A 6,023-nucleotide genomic window follows, 5' to 3' on the forward strand; every position below is an offset into this window, starting at 1 on the left:
ATTAAAAAATATTTACTAAAAATCGTATATTGATGACACCCTCTTTCTGTTTTTAAAGCAAAAAAAAAAAAAAAAGAAAAGAACACAACTAAAGATTAGAAACAATCTGAAGCTGAGGATTCATTTTGTTTTATTTTTTTTAATCGATCATTGTTGGTAAGCCTGTGGAGCTTTATTTATGAAGATTAGACAAGGTGATACATCAATACTCTGTACCTGAAAACTAATCACCCACATAACCAAAACACCCACACTAACCCAATTACCTACACTAACACTGATTGAGCATCCTGAAATGCAATCAAGGAAGAACTGGGTGTGGTCTTCAGGCACTCAGTAAAAGGGCACTCCTGGAGACAAGCTCATTCTTCTCCAGAGCAGAGTTTGAAACTCATCTCGCTGAGGGACATTTTAATCTACCTCCTCTACAATTGGAGCACGTAATCCTGGAGCTGACTTCATACTTACCCTTCTGCAACAAGCACTGGTGAAACCATGGACCCACTAGTTAGGTAAGTACACCATTCATTGTGGAACTGTAGTTGCTTTACCAAGCCAAATCAAGTCAAATTTCCTATTTTAAATGATCTTCAAATTAGGTTATCTCTATGAAATGATGCTGTTTCCCTACTTAGTATAAAAATCATTCCTCTTCTGTCTTGACTTGAATATAGTTTGGAATTAAAGTGATATTTAATTTAATTTTGTTAGTTTTGTATCCCTTAGTTGGTTCTATGTATTTTATAAGGACTCAGAAATTAGCTTCCAAATAACTTGTACTTTTGTACTTGTAGATCTAAAAATATATTTAGGAATATTTCTTCCCTCTTATTTCTAGAAATTCAACCACTGTAGAAATGAGAACCCAAATCTTTAGCAAAATAAAATTATAAATGATGCCTTGTTTTCTGGAACAGATTAAAATATTTACATATTTTCACAGTGTGAAGCAGTGTTTGGAAATAGTTTGGGCTTGGTAGAGAGAGATATTCTCTTAAATGCATAATTTATTTGAGTTATCTATTTATTAATTTTTATATTTGGTCATATATTAAAAGAAGTCTATTTTCTCATAGGCAGAAGTGTGCTATTCAATAACAACTTGAGTAAAATTTTGTTCAGGACTTTTTCTCTTCAAGGATAAATGAATAAATTCTATTGATATTCTTCCCTCAGAAAATGGACTTAGAAATCTCACAAGCCTTCAAGAAAGAATGCACCTGCTCCATCTGCCTGAAGTACCTTATGGACCCAGTCACCATAGGCAGTGGCACAGCTTTTGTTTACCCTTTCTCTGCCTTTCCTGGGAACAAGTCCAAACTCCTGCCTGTTTCCCTGTGTGCAGAGAGCCATCTCAACAGAAATATGTCAAAAACAATATTCTTCTGAAGAATTTGATGTCCACTTCCAGAAAAGCCAGTCTCAGGAAATTCCTGAGCTCTAGCAAAATGTGTGTGATCTACAAAGAGACAAAAATGATCTTCAGTGAAGAGAACAAGCCCCTGCTGTGTTTGCTCTGCTCCAGCTCTCAGGAGCAAAGGGCTCAGGGACATCCTTCTGTAGAAGGGGCTGCTGAGGAGTACCAGGTAAGTGAATCCCCTAAGAGCACTGTGAAGTGTGAGTGAGGGCACTCAGGGATTATAACAAAGATGAGGATCACGATGATGATTGCCCTGTTTTTTACTGCTTGCTACAAAATTTTCCAAGCATCAAGGAAGAAGCTAAGTACCAAAGGTGTAAGCAATAAATAAAGTATACAAATATACCTGCCTTAGTGGAGCTTGCTTCTACAGGGCTGGTGATAAGGTGCATGCTTACTTTAATTTTGAGTTTAACACTAAGGCATTAGAAAGTTCTCATTTGAAAAGAGTTACAGGATACTCCAATAATAAATGCAAAATATTTCTATATAGTATGCATATATACTAACACAAGGGATAAAGTGCTTGGAATTAGTGTGGGAGAGCCTCAGAAAATCCCAATTCTGATGGAATTGCCACACTATCTGAAAGCTATATATCAATATCCCTGGCTACATTATATTTTGTACTTTTGCAGCCTGAAATCTTCTAAAATTCATAATCATCAATGGTAAAAAAAGAAGGTATTATAATTTTTTTTTCTTCCTACAACAGTAATTATCTTTTTTGTTTATTCTATCATTGTGAAATGGAAACAAATGTATTTGCTTCTCAAGTGTTTAATTATATATATATATATATATATATATATATATATATATATATATATACACACACACACACACACATATGTATATACATGCACACAAAGGAGAAGCTGCTAAAGCAAATAAGATCATTATGGGAAAAGATCCATGTAAATCAGAAAAATCTAAATGAAGAGAACAAAATTATCAGTCCATGGATGGTAAGTATAAGTCTATTTTCCTAACACTCAGCTTGAGGCAGACATTCTAGAAATTTATCTATAGTCACTTTAACATCATAGTATAAGGATATTAGGCATAGCTTTTCTGGTGGTTTCTAATTCTGAAAGTAAAATTCAACTATGTTGGTCAAACAAATGACCAAGCAGTGTTGTAGGGAGGTTTGAGTTTAAAATTAATTTACTAACCATAGATGAGACTATTGCATATTATGATGTGTGACTCAACTATAAATTATAATTGCTTGCATAAATGCTTTTATATGTGGGAGGATAAATTATCAATCAAAACTTTTTTATCTTCAGATATATTATACACTCATGAAGCAGATAAAAGTGGATAAAAGCACAAAAAAGAATGGCTTGGTTCCTTCCATCATTATAAAGAATAGAAAAACAATCAAGATTAAAGAGAAGTGAAATTGTGATTTCTGAGAAATGGGCAGATATGAATTTATGGTGTATGTAACATACTGATAAAAGGTACTGGCCAAGAGAGGTTTAACTGGAGGAGGATAAAATCATGCTTCAAAGGTGATCTAGACAACCTATCCCTACAGTGCTACATATATCTACAGGAAGAGCTGATGTGGGCTGAGTATAAGTAACTGTGTCCCACTCTTCATGAGGAAGAAATACTACATGTAGAGTCTTAAAAAAGAAATTGAATGAATTTTAGAGCATCTCAAAAAAGCAATGACAAAATTGTTCAAAAGCAGACACACCTCAGAGAAATACATAAGAAGCTGGTGAAAATATCCCATAAACCCTATGTTGAGCTTCTGCAGGTAAGCACTGAGATGAAGGTGAAAGTGTTTTATATAATCTGAGGTTCTCAGTTTTGAACACATTATTTAGTGCCACACCTAAATTTTCACATCTCCTGCGTGATTGATGGGGTTCTTTCCTCTTTGGATATAATCTAGGTAAAGCTTATCTTTTATTCTGGCAACAAATAAGCAAAATTTATGGAATTTTGTGAGTAGCTGTCCTAGGAAATGTTTTCTTCTTAAGTTATTGTTTTGAAGCTTGCTTTCCTAAGAACCAGAAATAACCATTTATTCATCAACATTCCATTTTTGCCTGCCACTGGACAATATGAAGAAATTTTGGAAAAGCTAATGGTTCCTTAATTCTGTTTTGAAGTTGTGGGTTTGAAATGCCCTCATTAGAGACATTATCTACTATGTGCTACCCATGTCCATCCTTCTCACTATTTTCTCACCCTCTGGGTGCTGAATTCTTCTAGAATTCAGTTTCTTCAATTATGCTTTACCAGAATTGTCCTAAGAGATGAAAATGAATTTATAACAAGGGTTGCTGTGATGATATTTGATACTTACCTGAACTTTCCAAAATCAAAATTCCATCCTATTTCTTAAGAAATTTAAGCCTTTCTGGTTTTCTTTGCAGAACTTGTGAGATCTATTGACAAAGTAAGTTTAGTATTTAGTGCAAACTAGGGCACCATGTGAGCTATGAAAAAGATCAAGCTGTTTCTAAAGAAGTGAAAAAATACTTTATGTAGATAATAATCAACAGTATGTGCAGGTGTGTGAATATGATTTCCTGTTCCCTTTATCAGAAGTTAGCTTCTCTTTGCCCCTGTGTTTGAGGGTTGAGGGCTGAATGCTGACATTCATAAATACAACTCTGAATGATTTTAAATTGTAAATCAGAAACACTGAAGTGCATGGGATAGTTTTTCCTAGTTAGGAAATGAGATTGGCACCTCTGAGAAATGAATTGTTAATAGATAAATAAAGTAAGAAAGACTCCTGGGAACAGTCCCTTCTCATGAAGATGGAGGCATACTCTGATGAGAAAGGGGTTTCAATAAATATTTTCAGTGGAATGGTTGTTTAGTTCCTTAAAAACTGTGATGACATCTTTCACATCACAAGATTTATGTTCTCTTCCTCCTTACAGGAGTGAGTCAGTGCAGCTGCACATGCCTCATCCTATAAAGCCAGCACTTTCTGCCCAGACCATCATTTGACTGATAGCTCAACTGCTTCCATGGTGAGTATCAGCCCACTGATGAGAACACAGTATAGCACCCTTCAGTAATGATTTTCTGTGGGAAATCTTTAACTTTATTAACCTTTAATATCCCAAAAGGAAATGGCCTGTCAATTGGTATCTATAATCACATTTAGTAAACTGGTTACCATGATTAAATAAGAAAAATGTAACTGCAGGCTGGTATAATAATAAATGTGATTCAGGGTATAGATACAAAATCACTTAAGTAAGTCAGACAATTATAAATTAGTTCAGAATGTTCTCACTTTGAGTTCCGGTAATGATGGAGATTATTTAAATATTTTCCCTTAAAATGCCTTAGTAATTGAATGTTTCACATGTATCATATTAAATATAATATACACAAATACATTAAATTTAATATATTAAAATTCATGAATAAACATAATATAACTGAATTCACAGAGCAATACTTCATGAACATCAAAAATAAAATGAGTTGGTGAAGTTGAGGCAGTATATATATTGCCATGGTAAACCTAAATAGGAAACAAAGCAAGTGGTTATTTCTTTGGACTTAATGGCAATGCAGACCTCCACTTCTAGCTCATTAAAGGAGTGAGCTAGAAGTAGGCATGACCACCCTTTTTGTTACAGTGTCCATATTTTTAGCCATGTTTCCATTGTGATTGGGCTCTTGTTTCTGCAGCAGGTGTTCTGGAACTCTTGTAATATACTCCAGCCACAATTATGCATTCTAACCCACCTCTCCTCCCAAAAGAGTTAAAGGTATAACTTCTAATCTAACAGAAATTAGAAGATGATTTTGGCTGGAATATTGTCTTCCTTCGACAGTGGACATTTTCTTCAAAAATGCAGTAATGGATCATAACATCAAGCTATTTGATGATGTGAGAAGTTTGAGATTTGAGCATGTCCATCCAGACTCATGTTTGAATTCTAATAGATCTAACTATTTTGATGTATGGGGAACAAAGAGTTCCCTGGGAAATATTACTGGAAATTCGATATAAAGGAATCTTTGGACTGGAATCTAGGAATCTGCAAGGATTCCTGGGTGAGGAAGAATGGAACACTGATTGACTCCAAAGACATGTTTCTTCTCCTCGTTGTGAAGGGGGATCATCATCACAGTCTCTTGACCGCCTCCCCAATATTTTCTAACTACATAGAGAAACTTCAGGGCTACGTTGGTGTGTTTCTTGATTTTTGAGAGTGGAAGTGTGACTTTTGTGAATGTTCCCAAGTGTTCTCTTATATGGCAGTTCCTTGCTGGCTCTTTGAATTTCCCAGTCAGGCCTTTTACTCATACTGACCAAAAATGACCAGGGATGTCAGGAAACTATGCCTAGGAATTTTGTAATTCAGGCAGCCCTTCCAAGTAAAAGGCAACAACAATATACTTCAGTATTTTTTCAGTATTTTTTACTTGAACCTAGTGTGGTGGTACAAGATTATTAATTCCAGCAATTCTATTAATTCAGGAAGCTGAGGTTGGAGGACCTCATGTTTGAGGCCAGACTTGGAACCTTAGCAAGACCTGGTCTCAAAAAAGAAGAAAGAAAGGAAGGAAGGAAGGAAGGAAGGAAGGAAGGAAGGAAGGAAGGAAG

At 35.1% G+C, this 6,023-nt stretch overlaps 1 long non-coding RNA gene across 2 annotated transcripts in view; it reads left to right on the forward strand.

Annotated features, from left to right (window-relative positions):
* Positions 1-5,997, forward strand: part of LOC107160969 — a 6,662-nt gene extending 665 nt beyond the window's left edge. Inside the window, exons 2-5 of one of the 2 annotated variants that reach the window (XR_007345253.1) lie at positions 377-512; positions 1,177-1,586; positions 2,713-3,194; positions 4,336-5,997. This is a non-coding gene — a long non-coding RNA (uncharacterized LOC107160969). The remainder of the gene's footprint in view (positions 1-376; positions 513-1,176; positions 1,587-2,712; positions 3,195-4,335) is intronic. The other variant, XR_007345254.1, reaches the window with a different exon arrangement.
* Positions 5,998-6,023: the final 26 nt, after the last annotated feature.

This window comes from Marmota marmota, unplaced genomic scaffold (assembly GCF_001458135.2).
Source record: "Marmota marmota marmota unplaced genomic scaffold, marMar, whole genome shotgun sequence".
NCBI lineage: Eukaryota > Metazoa > Chordata > Mammalia > Rodentia > Sciuridae > Marmota > Marmota marmota.